The sequence below is a fragment of the Choloepus didactylus genome, chromosome 4 (genome assembly GCF_015220235.1).
Source record: "Choloepus didactylus isolate mChoDid1 chromosome 4, mChoDid1.pri, whole genome shotgun sequence".
Classification (NCBI taxonomy): domain Eukaryota; kingdom Metazoa; phylum Chordata; class Mammalia; order Pilosa; family Megalonychidae; genus Choloepus; species Choloepus didactylus.
In genome coordinates, this window is record NC_051310.1 from 13,730,624 (window position 1) to 13,747,928 (window position 17,305).

Consider the following 17,305-nt stretch of genomic DNA (forward strand, 5'->3'; position numbering starts at 1 on the left):
GTTGAATGGTATTTCATCACATGGACAGACCACATTGTGTTCATTCATTCCCCTGTTGATAGGCATTTGTATTATTCTAGTTTGGCGTTATTACAAATAAAGCTGCTATAAACATTAGTGTACAATTCCTGGTATGGACATATATTTTCACTTCTTTTGAGTAAATACCTAGGAATGGAATGGCCGGGTTATATGGCAGGAGTATGTTTAAAGTTTATGTAAATGTCAACCAGTTTTCCAAAGTGACTCCACTATTTTACACTCCTACCAAAAGTGTATGAGAGTTTCAATTGCTCCAAGGCCTCATCAATACTTGATGTTGACAGGCTTTTTAGTTTTAGCCATCCTAGTGAATGTGTAGTTGTGCTGGTTTCGAGTTGTTACGTACCCCAGAAAAGGCCATGTTCTTTTAATCCATTCTTGTGAGGGCAGACCTATTGTGGGTGGGACCTTTTGATTAGGTTATTTCCATGGAGATGTGACCCAGCCCATTCAGGGTGAGTCTTAATCCCCCTGCTGGAATCCTCTATGAGAGGATAAAAGACAGATGAAACTCAGAGAGCTCAGAGAAGCTACGAGAGAAAGAAAACTCCCACAGGGACATTTTGGAGAAAGTCATTTTGAAACCAGAACCCAGGAGAACGACCAGCAGGTGTCACCATGTGCCGTCCCATGTGACAAAGGAACCCTAGATGCCATCGGCCTTTCCTCAGAGAAGGTATCTACCTCTTGATGCCTTAATTTGGACATTTCATGGCCTTAGAACTGTTTATTTGTAGCCTAATAAATTCCCATTGAAAAACCCAACCCATTTCTGGTATACTGCATTCCAGCAGCTTTAGCAAACTAAAATAGTAGTGATACAACATTATGGTTTTAATTTGCATTTCCCATTACGATTTATGATGTTGAGTATCTTTTCATGTACTTACTGGTCATTGTACATCTTTTGCACATCTGTTCAATTTCTTAACTGGTTGCCTGTAAGAGTTCTGTATGCTTGAGTTATAAAAATTCTTATTATAAATTTTCTGGATACAAGTTGTTTGTTTGATGTATTGTGAATAATTTTCCCATTCCAGGGCTTGTCTTTTTGTTTTAAAGAGCAAAAAAATTTCATTTTAAAAGTCCATTTTACCACATTTTTATTTTATGGTTCGTGTTTTTGTTTTGTTTTGTTTTTAACCTACATCAACAATCTTTGCCTACCCCAAAGATGCAAAAGATTTTCTCCTATATTTTCTTCAAGAATCTTTATAGTTTTAGCTTTTATATTTAGGTCTATGATAGATTTCAGGTTACTCTTTGTGTATGGTACGAAGTCAATGCTCTTTTTTTTGCTTATGAATATCCAGTTATTCAAGTACCATCTTTTGAAAAGCCTTTCCTTTTTTCATTGAATTGCTTTGGCACCTCTGTTAAAAATCAACTGGCCACAGTAGGGGCAAGATGGCAGCATAGAGAGGAGTGGAATTTAGTCAGTCCCCTGGAACAACCAATAAACAACAAGGAACAACTACTAAATAATTTGGAATAACTGCTGGGGGACAACTGTGACTGTCCACACATCGCACATCAACCTGGATTGGGAGGAATGAGATCGCAGCATAGAATCTGTAAGTAAAAGCTGTGGAACTGTGCTGAGAGCCCCCTCCCCCCACAGCAGGGTAAGCTGCAAAACCTCGCTGTGCTAGAAATTAGCAGCACTCTCCAAACGAGCGAACATAAGCTCAGCTGAGCTCCAACTGGGGTTTTAATTAACAAATGTGGAATGCTGAATACAAGCTACAAACCCTCAATGAGCAGACAGAGGCTTTTAGTGACAACTGACCTTAAAGAACCAGAAGAATCATCTATCCTGGGAGGGGGAGCCCAGAAGACCAGGTGTTACCTCGGGCCGATGAGTGAAACTGTAGGCCTGTGTATTGGTTTCAAAAGGGGGCTTTCTGTCCCTTTTTCTCTCTCTCAATCTGAGGGGCTCAGAAGAGAGAGCTACAGACATTTTCAGTTCGCGGCCCTCTGACCCAGACAGGGGTGGAGATAACAGAGTCAGAGAAACTATTCAAATGCAGGTGATAACTACCTAGGGTGTGTATCTTCCCTAAGAGTAAGGAGGTTGGGCCCAGCTTTCCCTTCAGAACCAGACCCCAGAGCCTGGGGGAAAACAGCCAAAACAGAAACTGAGGAGGCCACACCTCCTTACACCAGTTGGGAGCCACAGGCACAGGCTCCACCTGCTAGGCAGGTTAGGAAAAGCACAGCGACTGGAAACATCACAGGAAAGTCTGTCATTCCTCCAAGATACACCCTGAATATAACCGCATTCTGAGACCTGAACCCATTCTGGTCTGGGAAAATCTGACTGGGTAAACAAGGAAACCAGATGCCTTGACAACAGAAAACCACAATCTATACTAGGAAAAATGAAGACATGGCCCAGTTAAAGGAACAAATTTACACCTCAATCAAGATACAGTTGAGATATTGTTTCATTTTAATGAAACAATCTATTAAAGATTTCCAAAGAAATATGCTAAATCAAATCAAAAACCAAATCAACAAGTTCAGGGAAGATATAACAAAAGAGACGAAAGCGATAAAGAAAACACTGGGTGAGCATAAGGTAGAAATCGAAAGTTTGAAAAAACAACTGGCAGAATCCATGGAAATGAAAGGCACAACACAAGAGATGAAAAACACAATGGAGACATACAACAGCAGATCTCAACAGGCAGAAGAAAACATTCAGGAACTGGAGAACAAGACAGCTGAAATTCTACACACAAAAGAACAGATAAGGAAAAGAATGGAAAAATATGAGCAACATCTCAGGGAATTAAATGACAACATGAAGTGCATGAATGTACATGCCATGGGTGTCCCAGAAGGAGAAGAGAAGGGAAAAGGGGAGAAGCAATGATAGAGGAAATAATCAACGAAAATTTCCCATCTCTTATGAAAGACATAGAATTACAGATCCAAGAAACACAGCGTACCCCAAACAGAATAGATCTAAATAGACCTATGCCAAGACACTTAATAATCAGATTATCAAACGTCAAAGACAAAGGGAGAGGGAGAACCTAAGATGGCGGCTAGGAGAGACAAGGCAAAAAAACACCTCCATGAAAAATAGTAGATAAAAGCCAGAAAGTGACCCAGAATACCAGTTCCAGTGATGCACCAGCTGGACAAGGTCTGCTAAAGCCACAGGGATCACGCACTTGGTGAAAGCGGGAGTCTGTGTTCTGAAACAAGTGAGTAAGCCGCTGAATATCTGGCAGCTATGCTGTGGTGTGGGGAAACCGAGGGTTGGCGTTTGGAGGCGGACTAGTTCTTTTTTTAAAAAAAACCCAAAAGCAGCTGCAGATACGGCAGCAAGAACTGCACACCGAAGAGCAGCAGGAATAGGCTGCGCGAACACCTCTATATCTGGTGTGGAAGATAGCCTTTTGTGTACCCACTGCTAATTGTCTCAGACCAAGGAAGGCAGAGGTGAGCCAAAAGGGGAAAATAACCATGCGTCTTGCAGCCATCTTCCCAGCGGGCTGGGAATGCTCCTGCCCGGTGCCGGAGCCACAGCCCAGAGACGCACCAAAAAACCCAGTGTGACAGGAAGTGTTTCCAGCATCGCGTGCACATGCCACAATATCAGGCATGGACAATAGCCTTTTGTGCACCTACAGCTAATTGTCCCAGAGCTGGGAAGGCAGAGGTGTGCAAAAAGGGGGAAGTTAACACACCCCATACAGCAGACTGGGAACGTACCTACATGGCCCGGTGGCCCAGAAATTCCCTTGAGGGACGGCATGCACTTGTGATGTAGCACAACCTCCCCTCAGCAGAGGCCCTAGAAGGGCACAGTTTGGAAGAGGGACCCACTCGGAAATCCCAGGGACAATACGCCAATACCAAAGACTCGTGGGTCAGTGGCAGAGACAATCTGTGGCAAGACTGAAATGAAGGCTTAGACTCTTACAACAGCATTAGATCTCCAGGAACACCTGGGAGGTTTGATTATTAAAGTGGCCCTCCCTCCCTAACCACTCAGACACACATCCCACATTCAGGGCGGACAGCACCAACAACACACCCAAATTTTGTGCACCAGTTGGACCCCACAAGAATCAGACCCCCACACACCACAAAGACAAAGTTGGGGAGAACTGACTTGAGGGGAATAGGTGACTCATGGACACCACCTGCTGGTTAGTTAGAGAAAGTGAACGCCACCAAGCTGTAGATCTGACAAATTAGAGATTCGTCTTTGAATAATCCTACATATCCTAAAAGAACCCTATCAAGTAAAGCAAATGCCAAGAGGCCAAAAACAACAGAAAATTTTAAAGCATATGATAAAACCAGACGATATGGATAACCCAAACCCAAACACCCAAATCAAAAGATCAGAGGAGACACAGTACTTGGAGCAATTAATCAAAGAACTAAAGACAAACAATGAGACCATGGCACAGGATACAAAGGACATGAAGAAGAGCATGGCACAGGATATAAAGGACATGAAGACAACCCTAGAAGAGCATAAAGAAGAAATTGCAAGAGTAAATAAAAAAATAGATGATCTTATAGAAATAAAAGAAGAAACTGTTGACCAAATTAAAAAGATTCTGGATACTCATAGTACATGACTAGTGGAAGCTGAACAATGAATCGGCGACCTCAAGGACCACAGAATGGAAAATGAAAGAACAAAAGAACGAATGGGGACAAAAATTGAAAATATCAAAACGGACCTCAGGGACATGATAGATAAAATGAAATGTCCAAATACAAGACTCATTGGTGTCCCAGAAGGGGAAGGGTAAAGGTCTAGAAAGAGTATTCAAAGAAATTGTTGGGGAAAACTTCCCAAACCTTCTACACAATATAAATACACAAAGCATAAATGCCCAGCGAACTCCAAATAGAATAAATTCAAATAAACCCACTTCAAGACATACTCCGATCAGACTGTCAAATACTGAAGAGAAGGAGCAAGTTCTGAAAGCAGCAAGAGAAAAGCAATTCACCATATACAAAGGAAACAACATAAGACTAAGTAGTGACTACTCAGCGGCCACCATGGAGGTGAGAAGGCAGTGGTACGACATATTTAAAATTCTGAGAGATAAAAATTTCCAACCAAGAATACTTTACCCAGCAAAGCTCTCCTTCAAATCTGAGGGAGAGCTTAAATTTTTCACAAATGCTGAGAGATTATGCTAATAAAAGTCCTGTCCTACTGCAGATATTAAAGGGAGCCCTACCGACAGAGAAACAAAGGAGAGAGAGGGATACAGAGAGAGGTTCAGTACTAAAGAGATTCAGTGTTGGCCCATTAAAGGACATTAAGAGAGAAAGGGAAAAAATGTATCTGATGAGCATAACCCAAAGGATAGGTTGGCTGATTCAAGAAATGCCTTCACAGTAATAACACTGAATGTAGATGGATTAAACCCCCAATTAAAAGATATGGAGGGAGAAACTAAGACGGCAGCTAGGTGAGACAGGGCGAAGGAACACCTCCATGAGAAACAGTACATAAGGACCAGAGAGTGACCCAGAATACTGGTTACAGCAATGCGCCAGCTGAACGAGTTCTGCTAGTTCCCAGGGGCTGTATATTTGGTGAAACTGGGAGTCCGCATTCTGAAATGAGTGAGTAAGCTGGCTGGAAGTCCCACAGCCGCACGGCGATCTGGGGAAGCCAGGGTTTGGCGTCTGGAGACTGACGGGCTCTTTTAATAAAAAAAAAATAAAAAAATAAAAGGGAAAAACCCAGGAGCGGCTGCAGCTGTGTTTGTGGGAAACACGCAGTAAAACACAGCAAGAGGGGGCTCGGCCGGCCTCTCGGTGTCTGGCCTGGAAGATAGCCCGCTGCAGATATCCCTGGGGCTGGGGGAACGGAGAGGAGAGCCAGAAGCCAAAAGAAACCCCGCGGCTAGCAGCTGGCTCCCAGGAGGGCTGGATAAACTCCTGCCGGGGGCCGTGCCCACAGCCCAGAGCCACGCCAGTTGTCCCGGAGCTGGGAAGGAGGAACTGTGCGAGGAGGGGGGTGTGGAGATGCCCCGTTCGGCCATTTTTTCATCAGGCTGAAAGTGAGCCGGCACGGCCCGGCGCTCCAGGGCTTCCCTTGAGGGACGGCGCGCACTGGTGACATAGCACGGCATTCCCTCGGCAGAGGTCCTGGAGGATCGCGGCTGGGCGGGGGGACCCACTCGGAGAACCCAGGGACACTACGCCAAGTCCTGTGGTTTGTGGGATAGCGAGAGAGAGGGGCTGGGGCTGAAATGAAATGAAGGCTTGGACTCTTGCAGCAGCCTTGAACCTCTGGGAACCGAGGGGATTTGAATATTGAAGCTGTCCTTCCTCCCTGGCCACCCGTACAAGCGCCCCGCATTCAGGGCAGAGGGCTCCAGCAACACACCCAGGCTGAGTTCTCTGGCTGGATCCCACAAGAATCATTTCCCGACACACCGTGGGGACAAGGTGGAGAATTGACTTGAGAGGTATAGGTGACTCACAGACGCCATCTGCTGGTTAGTTAGAGAAAGTGTACGTCACCAAACTGGGCTTCTGAAAAATTAGATAGGTTTTTTCTTACAAATTGAAAGAATCCTGTCTAGCAGAGCAAATGCCAAGAGGCCAAAAACAACAAAAAATCTCAATGCATATGATAAAACCAGATGATATGGAGAATCCAACTCCAAACACACAAATCAAGTTACCAGAAGAAACAAAGTTCCTCGCAGAATTAATCAAAGAAATAAAATCAAGCAACCAAATCATGGCAAAGGATTTAAAGGACATCAAGAAGACCATGGCCCAAGATATAAGCAACATAAAGAAGACCCTAGAAGAGCATAAAGAAGACATTGCAAGAGTAAATAAAAAAAATAGAAGATCTCATGGAAATAAAAGAAACTGTTGGCCAAATTAAAGAGACTCTGGATATTCACAATACAAGACTAGAGGAAGCTGAACAATGTCTCAGTGTCTTAGAAGTCCACAGAACAGAAAATGAAACAACAAAACAAAGAACAGAGAAAAAAATCAAAAAAATTGAAATGGATCTGAGGGAAACAATAGATAAAATAAAATGTCCAAACTTAAGACTCATTGGTGTCCCAGAAGGGGAAGAGAACGGTAAAGGTCTAGAAAGAGTATTCAAAGAAATTGTTGGGGAAAACTTCCCAAACCTTCTACATAATATAAATACACAAAGCATAAATGCCCAGCGAACTCCAAATAGAATAAATCCAAATAAACCCACTCCGAGACATATTCTGATCAGACTCTCAAATACTGAAGAGAAGGAGCAAGTTCTGAAAGCAGCAAGAGAAAAGCAATTCACCACATACAAAGGAAACAACATAAGACTAAATTGTGACTACTCAGCGGCCACCATGGAGGCAAGAAGGCAGTGGCAGGACATATTTAAAATTCTGAGAGAGAAAAATTTCCAACCAAGAATACTTTATCCAGGAAAACTCTCCTTCAAATTCGAGGGAGAGCTTAAATTTTTCACAGACAAATGCTGAGAGACTTTGCCAATAAAAGACCTTCCCTACTTCAGATTCTAAAGGGAGCCCTAGGAGAAAGAGATATAGAGAATTTTAACAGAAATATGTAGTACCTTACATTCCAAAGCACCAGGACACTCATTTTCTCTAGTGGTCACGGATCTTTCTCCAGAAGGGACCATAAGCTGGGACATAAAACAAGCCTCAAGAAATTAAAAAAAAAAAAATTGAATATACTCAAAGCACATTCTCCAACCACAATGGAATACAAATAGAAGTCAATAATTTTTGAACTGTAACTCCACTATTTACTTCCTACATGATATAAATTACACAAACTCTAATGACAAATCAGTGGTTTTGAACTCAATGTAAAATATGTAATTTTAGACAACTATATAAAGGTGGGGGAATGAAGGAGTATAGGAACATAGTTTATGTGCCCTATTGAAGTGAAGGTGGCATCAAAGAAAAACAAGATTGATATGGATTTAAGAGGTTAATTTTAACCCCCACAGCAAACACAAAGAAATTATCAGAGAATATAACCATAGAGATGAAAAGTAGAGTTTGGGTTAAGAGAAATGGGGGAAGGGGCAATGGGGAGTTAAGAAATGAGTGTAGGGTTGCTGTTTGAGGTGAAGGGAAATTTCTAGTAATGGATGGTGGGAAAGAGCATTACAACATTCTAAAGGTGATTAATCCCACTAATGGAAGGCAAGGGAGGCGGTGGAATGGGAAGATTTAGGCTGTATATATGTTTCCACAACTGAAAAACAAAATAAAAATTTAAAAAAGACAGTCTAAATAGATGATGATTGAATGCCAAGGATGAACCTGGATGGGATTGGAGGATAGAGGACAGGTGGCCCAAAGGGACACAGTTGAGACATAAGGAAAAGGAAATATAGAATGTAAGCTTTGTATCATTGTTGAATCTCTTATACTTCATAGCTGCGCTTAATGGGATTGCATAAAAGAATGTTCTTCTTCATGGGAAGTGTATACATGAATTATACTTTATGTTCAAGGATGTGTGCAGCTAGCTCTCATATGTTCAGAAGACAGAGCAATAGATAATGGATGATAGATAGGGAGGGAGGGAAAGAAATAGCGATGTGACAGCATGTTAAGGTTGGTGGATTGAGCTATCGGGGGAGGGAGGTCAGGGTATGAGGAAATTCTTTATATGGGGTTAGTATTGTTTTTGCAACTGTTCCTATAACTTTGATTTTATTTCAAAATAAAAAAAGATATGGATTGGCAGAATGGATCAAAAAAATATGAACCACCAATATGTTGCATACAGGAGACTCATCTTGGACACAGGGACACAAAGAAGTTGAAAGTGAAAGGATGGAGGGAATATTTCATGCAAGCTGGAGCCAAAGGAAAGCAGGAGTAGAAATATTAATCTCAGATAAAATAGACTTTAAATGCAAGGATGTTAGGAGAGACAAAGAAGGCCACTACATACTAATAAAAGGGGCAATTCAACAGGAAGAAATGGCAATCATGAATGTTTGTGCACCCAATCATGGTGACATGGAATACAAGGGATGGACACTGGCAAAACTAAAGGATGCAATGGATGTTTCCACAGTAATTGTGGGAGACTGCAGCACATCACTCTTACAGATAGATCAGCCAGACAGAAGACCAATAAGGAAAATGAAAACCTAAACAATCTGATGGGTGAATTTGATGTAATAGACATATATAGAACATCACATCCAAGGTCACCAGGATACACATTCTTCTCTGGTGATCACGGAACTTTCTCCAGAGTGGACCATGTGGTGGACATAAAACAAGCCTTAATAAATTTAAAAAAACTGGAATTGTTCGAAGCACATTGTCTGACCGCAATGGAATAAAATTGGAAGTCAGTGACCATCAGAGACTTAAGAGGATTCACAAACGCCTGGAGGTTAAACAACACACTCCTAAAACAAATGGTTTATAATGTAGAATGTAGGGGAACTAGCGAAAGACAGCAATTAATGAAGGGGGAATGATAACCCAGTAAGAACAGATAGGCTATTGTGGGTAAATTTAACATTCTGGGAATGCCCAGGAATAACTGTGGTTTGTTAATTTCTGATGGGTATGGTAGGAACAAGTTCACAGAGATGTTGCTATACTGGGTTGTTTTCTTGGGGTGGAGTAGGAACATGTTGGAAGTAAAGTAATTATTTTAGGTTAGTTGTCTTTTTCTTACCCCCTTGTTACAGATTGTTTGAAATGTTTTTTTATTGTATATCTTTTTTTAAAAAAATTTTTTTTGATATAGTTAATTTTAAAAAAAAAAGAGTTAATTAAGAGTTAATGACACAGGAGGGAAGATGGCAGCATAGAGAGGAGTAGAAGCTAAGTAGTCTCCCTGGAACAAGTAAAAAAAACCAGAAACAACTAGTAAATAATCCAGAATAACTGCGGGGGGACAAACAAGACCGTCCACTCATCATACACCAACCTGAATTGGGAGGAATGCCCAAGATCACAGCATAAAATCTGTAAGTAAAACCTGCAGATCTAAGTCGTGAGACCCCCTCCCCCATAGCCTGAGCTGCAAAGCCTCGTGGTGCCAGAGAGAAGCTCTCTCCCAGCAAGCAAATATAGCTCAGCTGAGCTCCAACTGGGGTTTTAAGTAGCAAATGTGAACTACAGGTACGAATCCCCAAAAAACAGACAGAGGCTTTGGGTGACGACTGACCTTGAGAGCCAGAGGGTCGCTTGGACTGGGTCTGAAGGGGACTATCTGTTTTTTTTTTGGCTCAGTGGAGAAAGCCCCAGACATTTTCAGTTCCCAGTGCTGTGACTCAGAGAAGGATGGAGATAGCACAAGCAGAGAGCGAGACCATTGAAATGCTAATGACCTCCCCCTAGGGGGTCTATCTTCTCTAAGAGGAAAGGGGTGGGGCCCTTTCCATTCAGAACCAGACCCCAGAGCCTGGGGGAACAGGGCCATACCTCCTCACACCAGTCAAGAATTACAGGCTAACAGGCATCACCTGCTGGGCAGAAAAGCACAGTGACCTGAGGCATCACAGGGTGGAGCAATTTTCTAAGACACACAGGGAAACCAGATACTGAATATTTCTTCCCTCTGGGACCTTAGCCTGTTCTGGTCTGGGAAAGCCTGATGTGGATAACCAAGGAAACCATGCCTAGACAACAGAGGATTACAACCTACACTAAGAGGAACAAAGTTATGGCCCAGTCAAAGGAACAAATGTACACTTCAACTGAGATACAGGAATTTAAACAACTAATGCTAAATCAATTCAAAAAGTTTAGAGAAGATATTGCAAAAGAGATAGAGGCTGTAAAGAAAAGACTGGGCATATATAAGACAGAGATCAAAAGTTCAAAAAAACCTACTAGTAGAATCTATGGAAATGAAAGGCACAACACAAGAGATGAAAGACACAATGGAAACATACAACAGCAGATTTCAAGAGGCAGAAGAAAACACTCAGGAACTGGAGAACAAACACCTGAAAGCCTACATGCAAATAAGCAAATGGAGAAAAGAATGAAAAAATATGAGCAACGTCTCCAGGAACCTAATGATGAAACAAAGTTCAATAATGTACGTATCATTGGTGTCTCAGAAGGAGAAGAGAAGGGAAAGGGGGCAGAAGCAATAATAGAGGAAATAATTAATGAAAATTTCCCATCTCTTATGAAAGACATAAAATTACAGATCCAAGAAGTGCAGCGTACTCCAAACAGAATTGATCTGAATAGGCCTACGCCAAGACACTTAATAATCAGATTATCAAAGGTCAAAGACAAAGAGAGAATCCTGGAAGCAGCAAGAGAAAAGCAATCCATCACATACAAAGGAAGCTTAATAAGACTATGTGTGGATCTCTCAGCAGAAACCATGAAGGCAGGAAGGAAGTGGTGTGATATATTTGGGATACTGAAAGAGAAAAACTGCCAACCAAGAATCCTATATCCAGCAAAGCTGTCCTTCAAATATGAGGGAGAGCTCAAAATATTTTCTGACAAACAGACAATGAAAGACTTTGTGAACAAGACACCCGCCCTACAGGAAATACTAAAGGGAGCACTACAGAATGATAGAAGACAGGAGTGCGTGGCTTGGAACACAATTTTGGGAGATGGTGGCACAACAATGTAAGTACACTGAACAAAGATAACCATAAATACGGTTGGGAGAGGAAGGTTAGGAGCATGTGAGACACCAGAAAGGAGGAAAGATAAAGACTGGGACTGTGTAACTTGGTGAAATCTAAAGTGTTCAACGGTTATGATAAGATGTACAAATATGTTCTTTTATGAGGGAGAATGGGCAAATGTCAACCTTGCAGGGTGTTGGAGGTGGGGAGGCATTGGGGGAGGGATGCAATCAACAGAAACTAGAGACTGTAACTAATAGAATCATTGTACTATGCTTCCTTTGATTTGACAAGGTGATATACCAAGGTAAATGTAGATAAGAGGGGGGGATAGGGGAGACATGTTTGACACTTGACATTGGTGGTGGTGTCTGATTCTTTGCTCTGCTTTGATTTGAGGTTATTTTTATTTTTGCTGCTTCTTAGCTGTCATTTTTTTTTCCCCTTTCTTTTGCCTCTCTACCTTCTTTGACTCTCCCTCCTGCCTTGTGAAAGAAATGTAGATGCCCTTATATAGATAGTGGTGAAGGTGGTGAACACATAAATATATGACCATACAGAGAACCATCGATTATTTACTTAGGATGGAATGTATGGTGAGTGAACAAAACCATATAAAAAAAAATAGGTTGATGACAAAACTCGAGGGCAATATACTGAGTGAAATAAGCCAGACACATAAGGACAATTATTGCAGGGTCTCACTGATAGGAACTAATTATAATATGTAAACTCATAGACATGAAATATAACGTACCAGGATATAGGACGGGGCTTAAGAATGGAGCAGTTGCTTAGTATGAACAGAATGTTCAACTAGGATGAACTTGGATGTTTGGAAATGAACAGACGTGTCGGTAGCAAGATGCGAGAATGACTAACAGTGCCGAATGGCATGTGAATGAGGTGGAAGTGGGAAGCTCAGGGTCATATATGTCACCAGAGGGAAGGCTGGAAACTGAAAGATGGGAATGTATAAAACTGAATCCTGTGGTGGGCAGTGTCCATGATTAACTGTGCAAATATTGGAAATCGCTTCCATGAACCAGAACAAATGTATGACAATACAATTGGAAGTTAATAATAAAGGGGTATATAGGGAGAAAATATATACCTATTGCAGGCTGTATACTGCAGTTAGTAGTATTTCAGCGTTTTTTCATGGACAGTAACAAATGTACTATACCAACACTACGAGTCAACAATTGAGGGGGGTTGGTTGGGGATAGGGGAGGATCTGAGTTTCCTTTTCATTTTTTCTTTTTTCATCTTTCACTTTATTTCTTGTCTGGAGTAATGAGAAGATTCTAAAAATTGAACAGAAATTAAGTGTGGTGATGGATGCACAGCTGTATGAGGGTACCCAGGGGCAACTGATTGTAATGGTAAAATTATGTCACTTGAATTATTCATTAATGAAAAATATTTTCTTTTATTTCAAAACAAAAAGTAAATGTACAATGGGGGAGGAAGGGAATGGGATATTTTGAATGTTCTTTTCTACTTTAATTTTTATTTTATTTTTGGGAGTAATGAAAATGTTCAAAGATTGATTGTGGTGATGAATGCACAACTATATGATGGTACGGTGAACAACTGATTGTATGCTTGGAATGACTGTATCTTATGTGATCATATCTCAATAAAATTGCATTAAAAAAAGAGTTACAGACAATCAGTGCAATATATGATACTGGAGTGGATCTAAGAATGGAGGAGAAAAGCTCAAAGGGGGCATAAGGAAAATTTGGAATATAAAATTTAAGCTTTATATCCATATTAATTTTCTTGAACTAACTGCAGTTAAGTTAATGACATTAAGTGAATACCCTTGTTTGTAGAAAATGTACATGGAAGTGTTATGAGTTCAAGGAGTATGATATATGCAACCTGCTCTCAAATGTTCAGAAGATGATAAATGGATAGATAGATAATCGATAGAAAGATAATAGATATAGTTGAAAGAAAGAGGGGGAGTAGTGAGGGAAGGAGGGAGGGAAGAAGGAAGGAAGGAGGGAAAGAGAAAGAAAGGTACTGCAAAGGTAGCAAAATGTAAAATTGGTAGATATGGATATCTGGGGTGCAGAGGTGTTGGAGTTCTCTGTATGGCGTTTGTATTGCATTTGCAACTGTCCTATATGTTTGAAATTATTTCAAAATAAAAATAAAAATAAAAAAAAGACAAAGGGAGAATCCTGAAAGCAGCAAAAGAAAAGGGATCCATCACATACAAAGGAAGCTTGATAAGACTATGGCGGATTTCTCAGCAGAAACCATGGAGTCAAGAAGGAAGCGGTGTGATATATTTAAGATACTGAAAGAGAAAAACCACCAACCAAGAATCCTATATCTGGCAAAACTGTCCTTCAAATATGAGGGAGAGTTTAAAATATTCTCTGACAAACAGACAATGAGAGAGTTTATGAACAATATACCTGCTCTAAAGGAAATACTAAAGGGAACACTACAGACTGATAGGAAAAGACAGGAGTGAGAGGTTTGGAACACAATTTTGGGTGATGGCAGCACAGCAATGTAAGTACACTGAACAAAGATGACTGTGAGTATGGTTGAAAGAGGAAGGTTAGGAGCATATGGGATACCAGAGGGAAAGAGGAAAGCTAAAAACTGGGATGGTGTAACTCAGTGAAACCTAGAGTGCTCAACAACTGTGATAAAATGTACAAATATGTTTTCACATGAGGGAGAACAAATGAATGTCAACCTTGAAAGGTGTTAAAAATAGGGTGGTATTGGGGAAAAAATACAATCAATGCAAACAAGAAAAAAAATGCAACAAAAACCATATTTAAAAAAAAAGGCAACAAAATAAAAAACTGGTAAATCAGACTTCAACAAAATTAAAAACTTTTGTGCTGCAAAGTACATCATGGAGAGAGTGAAAAGACAACCCACTGAATTGGAGAAAATTTTGCAAATCATATATATTATACAGTACTAGTATCCAGAATATATAAAGAACTCTTTCAACCAAACAATAAAAAGACAAATAACTCAATTTAAGAATGGGCAAAGGACTTGAGTAGATATTTCTCCAGTGAGGATACACAAATGGCCAATAAGCACATGAAAAGATGTTCAACATCATTAACCATTAGGGAAATGCAAATCAAAACAAAATGAGATACCACTTTACACCCACTAAGATGGCTATAATAATAAGACAAAATAATAACAAGTGTTGGTGAGGATGGAGAGAAATAGAAATCCTCATACAAAGTTGCTGAGGATGTAAAAATGGTGTAGCCATTTTGGAAAACAGTCTGGCAGTTCCTCAAAAGGTTAAGCATAGAGTTATCATATGACTCAGCAATTTCACTCATAGGTATGTACCCAAGAGAAATGAAAATATATGTCTACACAAAACTGAGTTAAGTTAAAGAAAACAGACACAAAAGACCACCTGCTGTATGATGCCATTATATGAAATATCCAGTATAGGGAAGCCTAAAGAGATAGAAAGTGGTTGCCTAGGACTGGGGGGACAGTTGGGGGAAAATGGGGAGTGGCTTCCAATGGGTATGAAGTTTCTTTTTGGGGTGATGAGAAGTTTTAACCTTGATTGTGGTGATGGTTGCACAACCCTGTGAATATACTAAAAGCTACTGAATTGTACACTTTGGGTAAATTGTTTATAGTATGTGAATTATATCTTAATAAAGCTGTTATTAAAAAAAATCAATTGGCCATATATGGGTGGATTTATTTCAGACTCTATTCTGTTTCACTGATCCATATGTCTATCCTTTCACCAACATTACACTCTTGATTACTATAGCTTTATTGTTAGTCTTGCTATCAAGCAGTATAACTTCTCTGTCCTTTTTTTTGGGGGGGGGGGGCAGGAAAGGACAGTATTTTAATTGGCTAAAGCTGCCAGAATGCAATATTACAGAAATGGGTTGACTTTTAAACTGGGGATTTATTAACTAACAATTTATAGTTCTTAGGCCATGAAAATGTCCAATTCAAGGCATCATCAGGATGATACCTGGATACCTGAAGAAAGGCCGCTGGCATCCAGGACACCTCTGTCACATGGGAAGACATATGGCCAGCATGTGCTGGTCCTTTGCTCCCAGGTTTTGTTGCTTTGAGATTCTGGTTCTCCAGTGGCTTCCCCTCTCAGCTTCTATGGGTCCTCTCTTAGCTTCTCCGGGGCTTTTCTCCATGAGCTTCTCTTAAATTCATCTCTTGCTTCTGTATGTGTTTTATCTTCTCATAAAGGACTCCAATAAAAGGATTAAGACCCACCTTCAATGGGTTGCGTCACATCTCAATTGAAATAACCTAACCAAACGTCCTACCTACAACAGGTCTGCACCTACAGGAATGAATTAAAAGAACATGGCCTTTCTGGGGTACATAACAGAGGACATGTGACCTCCCTTCCTATCCTCCACCTTTTCTACCCCTTACTAAGACACCTGGGAGCAGTGATGTCCAGTGTCAACCATAAGTTCTCTGCTGAAGTAGGCCCGGGGCCTAATCTCCCCACCCCACTCCCACCCCAACCCTACCCCTCACCAAGGTGAGGCCCAGAGCTAGACCCATGTGACGCAGCCCAGACTGTGGTCTGGCTCAGGCAGCTGGGCATGGAGAGGGGTCTGTGATGGTCAAAGGCTCAGAACTGTTATGAGGTTCCAAAGGGTGAGGCCAGTGGAGGGTCTGACTCCTGGGGCTGGGCTGGGGGTAGGGAATAAGCCTAACCAGGTGTGGAAGCTCCTGACTCCCCATCCCCCAAATATCCCGTAAGTACTCAAGAGTAGGTTCAGGGTCTGTTCTTTTTTAAATTGCTTTGGGTATTCTAGATCATTTGCATTTCCATATAAATTTTAGAATCAGCTTTTCAATTTCCACAAAACAGCCTGCTACAATTTTCACTGAGATTGCACTGAATTCCAAGATCAATTGGGGAGAGTTGACATTTTTAACAATTTTGCCTCTTCCAATCCATGAATATAGCATATTTCTTTATTCAAGTTTTTTAAATTTCTCTCAGCATTGTTCAGTAGTTTTTTAGTTAAGAAGGCTTGCATATCTAATAAAGTTTATTATAAATGGAATTTTAAAATTTCATTTTCAAAATATTTACTGCTAGCATATAAAAATACAATTGACTTTTGAATATTAATCTTGTATCCTAAAGCGTTTCTGAATTCATTTATCAGTTATAGTAGATTACTAAGAATTTTCTACGTAAACAGTAATGTCATCTACAAATAGAAGTAGTTTTACTTCTTCCTTTCAGAGATTCAGACCTTTTAGGGTTTTTCCTTTCCTTGTCATATTTCAATGGTTAAAATCTCCAGTACAATATTGAATAGAAGTGATGAGAGTAGACATCCCTGCCTAGTCGTGATCATAGGGGGAAAGCTTTCAATATTTTACCACTAAGAATGGTATTAGCTGTAGGTTTTTCATACAAGATTGCATTAATTATAGTCCACAATGATCCCAAGAGATTCAGCCTAGGCTTAGAAAACCTATCAGAAAGAAGTGTGAGATCAAAGTAAGGGAATTGAAGCGTTAAGCTTCCAACATAACCCTTATTCTAAACATATATTCTAAAGCATACTATAAATTCTACTTAGCAAGGGAGGACACAAG

General features: G+C 40.6%; 1 protein-coding gene across 6 annotated transcripts in view; it reads right to left on the reverse strand.

Moving 5' to 3' along the window:
* The window catches only part of PPP4R4 (protein phosphatase 4 regulatory subunit 4), a 221,815-nt gene that overhangs the window by 75,294 nt on the left and 129,216 nt on the right, over window positions 1-17,305 (reverse strand). The window lies entirely within an intron of this gene.